Source organism: Suncus etruscus, chromosome 2, assembly GCF_024139225.1.
Source record: "Suncus etruscus isolate mSunEtr1 chromosome 2, mSunEtr1.pri.cur, whole genome shotgun sequence".
Classification (NCBI taxonomy): Eukaryota; Metazoa; Chordata; class Mammalia; order Eulipotyphla; family Soricidae; genus Suncus; species Suncus etruscus.
This window is the reverse complement of record NC_064849.1, coordinates 74,400,530-74,415,096: the sequence shown is the minus strand read 5'-3', so window position 1 is coordinate 74,415,096 and position 14,567 is coordinate 74,400,530. Positions and strand designations below refer to the sequence as shown.

Genomic DNA, 14,567 nt, shown 5'->3' with positions numbered 1-14,567 from the left:
GTCTGTAATAGGCCAAGTATTTCATTGTTGTAGAGAAAATACTGGATACTCAGGCTATCAAAGTAAATATTGATTATGTGATTATAACAATTTATCCACATTAATTTTCAAATTCTAAAGGCAAAACTAGGGCTGAAATTCATTGTGAAATATAAATAAGAGGATATTATGACATGTAATAGTTCTTTAATAACTGATGCTATATTGTCAAAAAAAGTGGAGTTGTGTTTCAGTATTCTTTAATGATCTGCAAAGTCAAAGCAAAATTGTGTTCTCTCACACCTGAATGCTTTATTTTCTTTTTATTGGTCATATTCTTGAATGTTACAAATGTACTTCTCCAAACATTACTTTTGAGAAAGCATAGTGATTTTTGTGAACGTAGAAAAAATTATATGGATTTAATTTAATGAAAAATGTAAATAAATTGCTGTAATTTATTTATTAAGTATATTTCATTCATTGCACATTATCTCTGATATGTTGAATTTATTTATTTTTGTTAATTGCTTTATTGAAGCACCATTTTTAGAAAATTGTTTATCGTCGAGTTTGTATTATACAATGCACACCAATCTACACCAATACACCCTTTCTGTCACAAATGTTTCCCATTTCCCTTCCACCATCCCACCCTGCCACTCCACACCCCTACCTGTCTCTAGGGAAGACTAGCAGGGAACATGAAGATATCCCAATGGCCAGGGGTACATGTTTAATAATCTATTTTTCTTACTGGTGACATGCATCTTCCCTTCCACACTTCTGCACTAGCACTGCCAGGAGTTCCCCAGTGGTCCCAAGGACCAAGAGAATTAACATCAGCTAATTTCCAGGTGAAGATATTGAATTGTCTTGCTTGTGGGCTAAGCCGTAGAGGCATGACCCAGGATTCCCACTATTTTTAGAATATGCATATGCTATTATTTAATAGCACTACCATGCCACAATATTTGAATAGCATTCCTCAATTCTAGAATAGATAGTATTTTACTACTGCATAGTATGTTAGTATATTTATCATATTACTGTCATTTATTTGACAACTTATTTTATTAGATTTATTTATTATGTGAAAAAAATAATAACAGTAACAGGAAAAGAACAACCCTGATATAGAACATTTGTGATGCCCTATGTATCTCATTGGCATTATTCTATCCTATTTTGTGGGCAATGACAATGAGAAAAAGGCCTGAACTTATAAATAGAAGATGTCTTGTGCATAGGAATAAGCTAACTCTACTTTACTTTTTTTACCTTGCTTTTTAAAAAAAATAAGATACTTATTTAAGCACCACGATTACAAACATGTTTGTAGTTGGGGTTCAGTCATAATAAAGAATACCCCCCTTCACTGGTGCAAATTTCCCACCACCAAACCCCTCATCTCCTTCCTCCCCCTTCCCCTGCCTGAACATTATTATTACAATAATGTCTTTTATTTTTCTTAAATCCCACATAAAAATGAGAATATTCATTGACTCTTTCTGACTTATCTCACTCAGTATAATAGTTTCCATGTCCATCCAATATAGGAAAATTTCATGACTTCATTTTTCCTAATGGCTGCATAGTATTTCATTGTGTATATATACCACAGTTTCTTTAGCTACTCATCTGTTGTTGAGCATCTGGATTGTTTCTAGATTTTGGCTATTGTGATAGAGTTTCAATGAAATAGGTGTGAAGAAGTTATTTCTGTATTGTGTTTTTGTGTTCTTAGGGTATATCCATAAGAGTGATATAGCTATAACATATGGGAACTCAATTTTCAACTTTTTGATGAATCTCCATATTGTTTTACCTAAAGGCTGAGCTAGATGGCATTCCCAACAGCAGTATATGTGTGTTCCTTTCTCCCCACAACCACACCAATATTGATTGTTCTTGTTCTTTATGATGTGTACCAGTCTCATTGGTATGAGATGATATCTATAATTGTTTTATTTATCTCCCTGATAATTAGTGATGTGGAGCATTTTTTCCTGTGCCTTTTGGGCATTTTTATTTATTCTTTAAAGAATTGTTTATTTATTCTCCTCATTATTTGATGGGTTAGATATTTTTTCTTGTTAAGTTCAGTCTGTAACTTGTATATATCTTAGGTATTATCCCTTATCTGATGGGTATTAGGTAAATTGTTTTTCCCATTCTGTGGGTGGCCTTTGTATCATGATCAACAAAATGAACCAAAAATAAGTAGGCACAAGAAAATATAATAAAGCTTAGAGCAGAAGTTAATGAAGTGAAAATGCAAAGAGCAATTCTAAAAATCAATGAAATCAAAAATTGGTTCTTTGAAAAAGTCAACAAGATAGATATCAAAACTCACAAGGTAAGGATAGAGAAACATAATAAACCAAATTAGAAATGAAAAGTGACAGATCACTATAGATACTAGAGAGATTCAAAGGGTAATCAGAGAATAATACTTTGAGAAACTCTATGCCACAAAATAAGAGAACCTGGAAAATATAAATAAATTATTGGACTCTTATAATCTTTCATGGTTGAACTAGGATGACCGAGCATATCTAAACAGACCCATCACTACTGAAGAAATTAAAATGGTCATCAAAAGTGGTCAAAGCGGTAAGGCACAAGCGGTAAGGTGTTTGCCTTGCACACGCTAACCTAGGACAGACCACAGTTCGATCCCCCGAGTCCCATATGGTTCCCCCAAGCCAGGAACGATTTCTGGGCACATAACCAAGAGTAACCTCTGAGCGTGGCCCAACCCCCCCTAAAAAGAAAATGTTCATCAAAAAAAGTCTTTCCATATTCAAAAGCCCAGGCCCAGATGGATTCACTACTGAATTATTTCAAACCTTACAAGAGGACCTACTACCAATATTTCAGGCTCTTCCACGAAATTGAAGAAACAGAGACACTTCAAATAGTTTTTTATGAAGCTAATATCACCCTGATACCAAAAGCAGACAGATATGCTGAAAAAAAATATAGAAAGAAAATTACAGAAAAATATCTTATGAAGCAGATACAAATAGTCTCAACTTTTTTTTTATCTTATAGGCATATTTTATAAGCAGGGATGCTGCAACATACAGCTGAACAAACATGCTTTGATCAGTCAGTGAAACATAAGAAGTTTGAGGTCTAGGAATTATGTCATATAAAGTGAGCCATTAGATTGTATGTATAATTTGCAAAATGCCTTTACCTCCAGTTTCTCTCTGATAATACTTCCTAAAATAAAGTATTATAAGAAAAGACACTCCTGAAACTTGTGTAATTGATTATTCATAGTGTTTATGTATGACAAAGAAAACCAAGTATATTTAGTTGATAATTAATCTATTAAACATCTATCAGACCAAATACCTTTTTATAACTTAGGTTTTTAATAGGTTATACTATGTTAAACTGGTAAAAATATATTAAAATTAAAATATAGAACCAATATTCTAAAAGTAAAACTATTCTTGGACAAAAATAGTAAAATATACCAAAGGTAGAACTGGCTACATTTGATGGAATACTTATGAGAATGAAAAATTCCACTGATGCATGACAACTATTTTACATAAAAGTATGATTTGGGCATTCTGATGTTTATTTATCTGAAAGTGTCAATCTTTTCTTAAAAAGAAATGTATAAAATGTGTGTATACTAATTATTATGGGTTGGAGACAGAGCATAGTTCAAATCTTGCTCCTGACATATCTGTGTTTGGTTCTTAATGCCTTATATACACTCCAGAGTCATCCAGGTATGATTCCCTGAGCAAGAGTAAGCTCTTAGCACCATTGAGTGAGGCACCCTTATCCAAATAAATTTTAACAGTAAAAATAATACTTTGTTGATTCCAAAATTCAATGATTTTATTTAAAAATCATCTCTCAGATAGTGAATTGTTGGAATCCTTCTATACAAATTAGCTAGTTAGAATCGAGCCTTTAGACAATAGTAAACATTTCACAATATTACATTAGTAATAGTGCCTTAATGCATATACATTGATTCATAAAAGAACAGTATAAATGCATAAGTTTTACATGTGTTCATTTTATGGATTCATTTACTTCCTTGTAATAGCTTACATTTAATTTTCATTGTTCTTCAATGTTTGCATCAAAGTAGTCTACATACTCCTTTAAAATTAAAGCCTTTGTTGCAGTAACAACAAGTAATGTTAGACTCTCTTGTTAACACCTGTTATTATGTAGGCACTCACTAAGGATAAAAATGATTTTATGTTATTATGAGTTTCTATGGTGATAAAAAGCTTGCGTTAATGGACAAAAAAAGTGATGGTGTTTCTTACATTATAAAATCTGTTACCATTATATATTAAATCCTTCATTTCCTCCTAAGTCTTCTCAAAGTATATAAAAACTCAAAATAGACTCTTTTGTGAAACACTGTAAGATTTGCAGCTGTGTAATTTATTCATCTTTAATAAATCTAATATAGCCTGGTGACACCTAACTGTACTCCCAAATTTACTATGAGATTGCCAATGCATCAAATATAGATATTTTTCTTAAATGTTCCTGAAATTATGTGTCCCAGAGAGTTAATTGATAGGCCAAAAGTTTTTAACATAGGTGTTGATAAAGTTGGATATTTATTTATTATAATTGAAAATGATAATTCAAAGTTATTGTAATGTGTAAGTACAGAAAATAAGTTTTAATATTTTGTGCATGTGATCCATATTTTCCCATTACTTAACAATATTATACTAACAACCACCATTTGAGCTTTAAAATAGTATTGTCAAATGATGTTTTTTCTATGATAAAATACAGAGCCAATACATAAAGTAATTCTATTATAAATAATTGAGGACTAATGTAGGATAATCAGAATTTTAGGTAATCCTAGGGCCTGAATGATAGCACAGCTGTAGGGTGTTTGCCTTGTGCAGACCTGGTTTTGATCACCAGAGTCCCATATGGTCTCCCAAGGCAGGAGTGATTTCTGAGCTCAGAGCCAGGACTAACCCTGAGTGTCACTGGATGTGGCCCCAAAACAAAACAAAACAAAAAAGTACTAGGTAATCTTGCATTGTTTTATCTGCCTTTTTTATACTATATCCTGTGATTCATTGTTATGTGCTAAAACAGGGTCTCAATATAACAATGCATATTATTTTAGTTATCTGGACTGGAACAGATATCTTTATCTCAAGATTAAATAGAACCATTATAGTTCAAAGAAGCTGTATATATATATAAATTATATGTACTATAGTCAAATACATATCTAATAATTTATATCCTTGGGGGAGCAAAACCAATTGTGTGTGGTGTTTACTCTTGGCTTTAGGCTCAGATATCATATCTGGCAGGGTGAGAAGACCCTCTCTGGTACTGTACTTGAGGATATAATCCTGGTAAGTCTACATACAAAACAAGCATTTTACCCACTCTACCATCTCTGTAGCCTCAATATTTCTTACAATATATATGTCCAGATAACTAACTATAGATATTTTATGACTTATTCTAAAATTTCTTTATCATTTTGCCAATGTTTTTGTCTATGATAAAAGAATAATTGTATGAGAAACTTATTCAAGATGCTTATTTAAGTTTATCATTAAATTTAATTATATATACACATAGAGGATAGAGTATACAGTAGAAGATTTAAATTCCTGGGCCTATTACATCATTCTCATTCCATTGTCCATTCATAAGCAAAGCATGAATAGTGTCATCTAGAAGAGTCTGAAAGAAAAAAACACTTGAGTATAGAAATTGTTATTTTTCCCATGTTATATAGGCTTTCAACCATGATGTTTAATATTCAATACCATATAGCTTGCCAGTCTGTTTTTATACTTAAAAGACGTGCTATTGCTTCTTTTTAATATAAATGGACTTTATTTCATTGCTTATAATAAATCCTCTAGCTGGTTTCCATCAATATTTGTTTTGGCAGGGTTCTTGGTAATTATAATTATTGATTGAAGCATTCAATAATTATTAAGGAGGAAGATCACTGCATATATCATAATTTGGAAAAAGGAAATTTAATCATTAATGGTTAATCAAAAAACAGGTTTTTAGAATTGTGTAATACCTAGTCCTGCCAATTATTGGTATGTTTAGCCAATGGCACTTTACCTTGCTCTTAGTAATCTCTCAGAATATCCTATGGAAATTATTTATTTTAAATATCTCAAAGCAACAGTACAAATAAGACATAGCTATATACAAACATGGTGTATCTATTATGATTTTTTTCATTACTTTTCCATAGTATGTAGCATACTGGCTTCTATATATCTAAAGGAAACATATCCAAATGTTCCTTATGCAGACTCAAGAAATAACAGAGCTAAAGCAAATATATATTTAGATACACACTGTTCCAGTGGACAGTGAATCCATTCTTTCTCTGAATATTTTATGGTATGTCTTATTATATGGGAAAACACTAAAATTTCATGAGCACTTAATTTGTTGTTATAGATATTCAAAATAATCAATTCTTATTGAGGACCTAATGGGAAGAACTTAATATAACCCAATCAAGTTATTTGAACCTTATATCATACTATTATTATTGTCATTTTTATAGTTGATTGAAATAAATTATAACCCTGACTTAACTGTCAATTTCTTTGCTTTCTTTTTCAGAAAAAATATGTTTTTAGCAATTATAACAATTAATTCATATCAAAACTTCCAAGTAATATTGACACTTTAAGAATGTCACCAGAATACTTATTGGTATTGATTAAACCAATTAATTTAAAGACCAATGTAGCTATGAAGAACATTCTGTTGATAGAATCTTAATGAATCTCAGATGGCGGGTGTCAGGGGAAGATATTTATAGACTTTAAGCAATCTGGGAAGAGCAGTTTAAAGTAACCTTTTCTAATGTGAGAAATTAATTGGGCTGGAAGCATTTTGACATCCTGAAAGTTTTGAATTTTGGGCAAAGACAATAAATAGCCATAAATAGGAATCTTGTCTGATAATGGAACTGTTTATACAGGTGAGTGAAGATTTTTCTTGACAACACAAAGTTATTTGCCTAAAGGAACAAGTTATTATGTTCTAAAATATCTGATAATATTTACTTCAGTCAATTGCAAAGTTTAATAATTGGTCCCTTACTTTTCTGAAAAAAAAAGTATATAGGGAGAACATAAAAAATTTGGATAATAGAGAGGTAATGTTTAGTTAAAATTGCTAGTTTTATATAATCAAGTCATTTCAATTACCAGTATCATTTTTATAAAATATATTTTATACCATATAAATAAGTTCTTTATATTAAAGAGAATGGTACATTTTATTTGGTAACTGTACCACTTATATTTTTTGTGCTTACACTCAAATAGGAAGCAGATAATTGATAAGTCAACTAAAATCTCTTATTTTATTGACTCTTGTTGCATTCACTAAACCTGGCCTGGATAATTTTATAATGTGGAAATAAATCCCATTATCAAATTAAGATTGGCATTTAAAAAGAATTAAGGCCACTACCAGTGGTAGTCATGGCTCACCCCTCATTTTGCACTCGGGGATTATTTCTGCAGGGCTGGAGAGTGACGAACATATAGATTGCTGGAGATAAAACTTAAATCTGAAAAGTGCAAGTGAAACAACCTACCATTTGTAAAGTCTCTTCATATTAGTCACAAGTGTTCTTATCCTGTGTTTTCTTTATTGGGCGGCAGAACCAGTTCTACTCAGGGCTTATTTCTGAAACTGCACTCAGGAATCACTCCTGCAGATCTTGGTGACCATATACATGCAGTGGAGTGGATATAGATCAGTGGTGTGCAAGACTAACACCCACTCTGCCGTAATATAACTGTGACCTTATATTTCTTATTTAGTTAATTTTGTTATTTCATTGTCTGACTCCATTTTTGTGCTTGGCTTTTCCATGCCAATAACATTTCTGAAATTCTTCTGCACTACCATATGCATCAGTATTAATTTTCATTAAAAATAGCATTTCATAAACATAAAATTGCTTTAAACCCCTTGTTATATATTTTGATTACTTCTCATTACTTCATGGCCTTTTGGCTAAGATCAAGTGTAGTATCTGTTCTTATCATTTAAATATTTTGATTACTTCTAAATTTTAGCTCCTAAAAATCATTATTTGATACTAAAGATGGTTAAATTTGGATACATGAAAGATGGGCCAGATAAATAGCATAGTGATAGGGGTGTTTGACTTGCACACGAATGACCCAGGATGAACCAGTGTTCAATGCCAGGTGTCCCATATGGTCCCCCAAATCAAGAACCATTTCTGAGCACAAATCTAGGAGTAATCTCTGAGCATCACCGGGTGTGGCTCAAACATTCCGCCCAAGAGACATGAAATAATAATTAAATTGTATGGTCAGATATACAAGTATATATGACCAGGTGCTTCTCAAATGTTAAATACGGTATTGGAATAAAGACATATTCTCAGATCAGTGGAATATGCTTGAATAGTCAGAGATGTTCCCCAGACATACAATCACCTAAATTTTGACAAAGGAGCAAGAAATCCTAACTGGAGCAAGGAAAGCCTCTTCAACAAGTGGTGTTGAACAAATGGCAAGCCACTTTCAAAAAATTGAACTTAGATCCCCAGATAGCATTATGTACAAAGGTAAAATCCATATAGATTAAAGACCTTGATATTAGATCTGATACCATAAGATATATAGAACAATATGTAGGTAAAACAATCTATGACATTGAGACTAAAGGCATCTTCAAGGAGGAAACTGCACTCTCCAAACAAGTAAAAGCAGAGATTAACAGATGGGAATATATTAAGCTGAGAAGCTTCTGCACCTCAAAGGAAATTGTGCCCAGGATACAAGACCCCACCCAATATCCATCAGATAGGGGCTAATATCCAAAACATACAAGGCACTGAAAAAAACTTTACAAGAAAAAAAAATGTAATCCCATCAAAATATGGGAGAAGAAATGGACAGAAAAATTGACAAAAAAGAAATACAAATGGCCAAAAGGCCATGATAAAATGTTCCACATCATAAATCATCAGGGAGATGCAAATCAAAACAACTGTGAGGTACCACCTTACACTACAGAGATTGGCACACATCACAAAGAATGAGAACAGGCAGTGTTAGCGGGGATGTGGAGAGATATAAACTCTTATCCAGTGCTGGTGGGAATGCCGTCTAGTCCAACCTTTATGGATAGCAATATGGAGATTCTTCCAAAAACTGGAAATAGTGCTTCCTTATGATACAGCTATACAATTCCTAGGGATATACCCTAGGAACACAAAAATACAATACAAGAATTCCTTCCTAACACCTATATTAATTGCAGCACTATTTACTGTAACAATACTCTGGAAACAAGCAAGATGCCCTTCAACATATGAATGGCTAAAGAAACTGTGGTACATATACACAATGGAATATTATGCAGCTGTCAGGAGAGATGAAGCCATAAAATTTTCCCATATATGGATGTACATGGAATCTATTATACTGAGTGAAATAAGTCAGAGGGAGAAAGAAAGACGCAGAATAGTTTTACTCATCTATGGGTTTAGGAGAAATGAAAATTATTCTTGCAATAATTTTCAGAGACAAAAGAGAGGAGGACAGGAATTTCCAGCTCACTTCATGAAGCTCACCACAAAGAGGGATGAGTGTAGTTAGAGAAATAACTACATTCAGAACTATCCTAACAATTAGAATGAATGAAGGAAGTACAAAGCCTGTCTAGAGTACAGGTGGTGGTAGGGTAGGGTGGGGAGGAGGGAGATTTGGGACATTGGAGATGGAAATGTTGTACTGGTGAAGGGGGGTGTTCTTTACATGACTAAAACCCAACCATAATCATATTTGTAATCAAGGTGTTTAAATAAAGATATTAAAAACTATAATAAATTGTGCATTCTTTATATGTGAGCAGAATGAGATGCAAATAATACATAAAGTAGTTCCACTACATTTTCTTAATTTCTTCCCATATTTTCTATATTCTTCAAATAAATGAAATATTCCTTAATTTTGATTGCTACATAATTATTTATCTTGTGTATATCCTAACTAACAAAATTAGTAAATGATTTTTTGGTAATATGTCTGTGGTCAATGATATTTACCGTCTATTTCTTATATTCTATAATACTATAATAAATTGTCTTTGTACACCTCATTAAGTCATTTGAGGGGGACTCAAATGGTGATACTCAAGGGAACAGGCAGTGCATGGGATTAAGCCTGGAACCTTCTATAGGCAAACATGCACTTCAATAATTAGTCCACTATATGTATGGCCCCTTAACATTACTTATGATTTTGTGCATTTATGTATTATTTTTCTTACCCCCTTATCACGCACAAATTAACAGTATCTATATCATAATCAGTAAAACTGACATGATTGACAACTTCACTAATCTCTTACCAACTAAAATTGGTACTTCAGTTTGAAGATAATAAAATACTTTTAGATAGTTGAGATTATAATCTCTGTGAAATATTGGAGAGACTTCAACATTCACCATAATTTATTAGAGGACAAGAATAAAGTTGCAATGATAATAGTCATAATAATTGATCAAATAAGAAGGTTAAATAAGAAAATATATGAACATCAGTAGTTAATTTAAATAAAAGCTTATACTCACATATACCTATATATATATATGTATTTATACTTTATTCATAATAATGGGGTATTTAGATAGTTTAAGCTTTTTCTCAGCCACTTTATCTTCTTAAATCTTACACAATTGGATTGACCCTATCTCATGTTTTTTCATGTAATGATATTTTACTTTAGGTTTAAACATAATTTTTAGATAACAAGTAACAATGCATGCATAAATAGTAGTTTTTCAGCTAGCTTTATAATTAATTTAAGCTTAAAAAATAGTTTTTTAAACAATATAGACAATGCTTTCTTTATAGCTAAATTTTGGTGGATGATTTTTTTGGCTTAATCACTCAAACATATGGCTGAAGATACTTTATGAATTTACCAAAACACTCATTTTCACATAAAGCTGTCATTACTTTATCACATATTCATGTCATAAATACTTTGATGACTAATTTTTTTCTCATCAAATTAATGTATTTTTTAGATGCATCATATTTTTGATGACATAAATATCTTCACTAAAAATATTTCCCAAATTTAATTACCTTAAATTATTTTTAGGGAATATATCAGGACTTGTAAGGTAAAACCTAGTTAACATGAAATCATTCTTGGTGAAACCACGTCCATTAATTAATTATTGATAAACTCTATTACTCTTGTTCAAGTAAACTAAAGTACAAAATTAAAAATATTTCATCTACAGCAGATGACTGTTTATCAGAAGCATCTCCCACACAAGTTTTATGTTAAGATATGTTGATAAGACAAACGCTCAGATATCATAATAGCAAGCAAAACCTTTACACTCTGGAATTTGTGGTTCAAGCACAGCCACATTTATAGTGATTGATAACTTCAACTAGTGAGATAAATAAAGAGAAAATTTCTAAGAAAAATAGAAACGCAAATGCTAATATTGGTATAAAATTAAACATACCAGTAGCCTTTTAAAATATGACTATTTGAGAAGCTTGAGAATAATAGTATAGTGGATAGGACACTGGTGTTACACTCCTCTGACCCTGGTTCAACCCCAAGAATCTCTATCAACTGGTCCATAAGAGTCCACAAGGAGAGTGATTTCTGAGTACAAAATGAGTAGTAAGTGATGAGCATACTAGGTGTGGCCCACAAAATAAAACAAAAATATTCATTTGATCAAGTAAACTCTTTTAAAGCTTCTGTTCTATAAAAAAATAAAATAGATTAAAGCATGTGTCTTTCATATTCAAAATTAGTATCAATGGATATATTTCATGTCATCTCACTTTACCACCTGGAGTTTTTCAACAGGAGCTTTGAACTGACAGCTAAATTAAGGTAGAGAATGAACCAAAATGATAAATAAACAAACAAGCAGAACAACATTGTAGTTAATAAAGAAACAAGATGGAGTAGGAGGGATAGTAAATGAGGCTAGGCATATATACTTTGCATTTAATCTAGGTTTGTTTCAGAGCACCATATATATAGTACTTTGAGTGCAAAGAAAGAAATAAGCCCTGAGCACCACCAGATATGACCCCAAACAAACAAACAAAAAAACAAAAATGAATCAGTACAACCTTTAGTAAATAGTATATAAATGGTCTCAAAAACACTATTCTAAAAAGAAGGTAGCAAACAAAATTAAATTTATTAGACATTTTATACTGACAGGATTATATATTATATTGAGAGATTAAATGCTTCTAAAAATAAACATTTTGGGGAAAATATTTTCAATTAGAGCTCTATTTTCAATTAGAGCACATGTATTTGCATATATCTCTAAGACAACCACTATACTTTGATTAAATCTAAAGTCCGTTCACTTTTATTGTCCCACTCTGAATATATCTAAATTGAGAACAACAATAAATTAATAATAATAAAAATATAATAAATAAACTAATAAAAAAGTAATATTGCATTGTTTGGTGCATTGAAATAGTGCATTATTTATATTCTAACATGTGTAAAAATTAAGCAATTTTTTCTGTAATTTTAGAGTGACATGACCAATGGAAGATTTGATAATATTAAGATATTTATTTCAATAAGGAAAAGTCATGAATCTTAGAAAATTAATAATGGTATTGTCACATGTCAAATAATAATAAATAACTTCTTTATTTGATAAACCATCTGATAGCAATGCTGGTCCTAGAGAAAAAATAGTAAATGTAGATTTTTATCACCAAAGAAACACAGAATTTAATTTGCACTAGACAAAAATTTGGTTAATGCATTAATTATATTAAACTTTATATTGTGAGGCCTGAGCCATAACACAGCGGGTAGGGTGTTTGCTTTGCATGAGGCTGACCAGAGTTTGATCCTCAGCATGCCATATAATTCTCTGAGCTTGCCAGTAGTGATTTTTGAGCACAGAGCCAAGAGTAATTTTTGAGTACTGCTGGGTGTGGCCAAATATTTTTTTCATGACTTCATTTTTTAAATACTTCATAGTATTCCATTGTTTCGATATTCTACAGTTTCTTTATCCACTCATCTGTTGTTGGGCATCTTAATTGTTTCCATATTCTATTTATTGTAATTAGTGCTGCAATGTACATAGGAGTGCAGAGCACATTTTTGTATTATGTTTTTTTTTTGTCTATATATGGAAGAACATGATGAATATTGTACTGAGTTAAATGAGTCAGAAGGAGAGAGACAGACAGAATAGTCTCACTAATCTGTGGGGTTAAGAAAAATGAAAGGCAGGATGGTAATAATACCCAGAGAATATAGGGTTGTGAGCTGGAAGGACCAGCCCATGGTATGATGCTTAGCACAAAGAGTGGTGAATGCAGTTAGAGAAATAACAATCATAATAATGATAGTGAAAGTGAAAAATAGAATGACTGTCCTGAAGATAGGCAGGAGGTGAGGTAAGAGGGAACCACTGGTGGACAGAAAATTACTTCTGAAGGATAGTTCACATTCGGTCACTGAAAGTCAATTATGAACAATTTTTGTAAACACAGTGCCTAAATATAAATTAATTTTACAAACTTTAAATTGTTAACCTATGTTTGCATTATATAATTTACAAACTAATACATGCTATAATACAGTCTTATATGTTCAATATTATAAAGTACATAATCTAGTTGTATCATTCTCCAGTGTTGAAGTTAATTCATTTAGCCATTCTTTTTCTTTGAGGTAAAACTGACTTGAGAGAGAGCATTGATGGTTTTAGATTGCTTTAATTTAAAGTAACTTTAGCCATTCATCTGTTGAGGGGCATCTTGGCTGTTTCCAGAATATGGCTATTGTAAATAGTGCTGCAATGAATAAAGGTGTGAGAAAGGTATTTTGAATTATCATTTTGTATTTACGTTAACCAGACTCTGGAAAGAGCCAAGATATCCACAACAGATGAATGGCTAAAGAAACTGTGGTACATATACTTATTGGAATATTATCCAGCAGTCAGGAGAGATGAAGTCATGACATTTTCCTATACATAGATATACATGGAATCTATTATGCTTAGTGAAATAAGTCAGAGGGAAAGAGATAGACACAGAATAATCTCACTCATCTATTTTTAAGAAAAATGAAAAACATTACTCTAATAAGGCCTAGAGACAATAGAGTTAAGGGCTGGAAGGGCTGGAAAGACCAGCTCACAATTTGAAGCTCACCACAATGAGTGGTGAATGCTGTTAGGGAAATGACTACAGTAACAACTAGCATGACGATGTTAAAAAACGACAGAAGTAGAATGTCTGTTGAGAATATAGGCAGGGGTGGGGAGGAGGGAGTATTGGCAGTGGAAATGTTGCACTGGTGAAGGAGGTTATTCTCTTTATGATTGAAACCCAACTACAAACATGCTTGTAACCATGGTGCTTAAATAAAGATTTATGTAAAAAAATAAAGTAACTTGATACTTACGCATTTTAATATAATGAAAATAATGTCATTTTTGTCAAATTTCGTCCAATGTAAATGTTTTACTTATGTTAGTA

General features: G+C 31.8%; 1 pseudogene; it reads left to right on the top strand.

The window, feature by feature from the left end:
- The first annotated feature begins 8,008 nt into the window (after positions 1 to 8,008).
- On the top strand, positions 8,009 to 8,105 carry LOC126002934 (uncharacterized; annotated as a pseudogene).
- Positions 8,106 to 14,567: the final 6,462 nt, after the last annotated feature.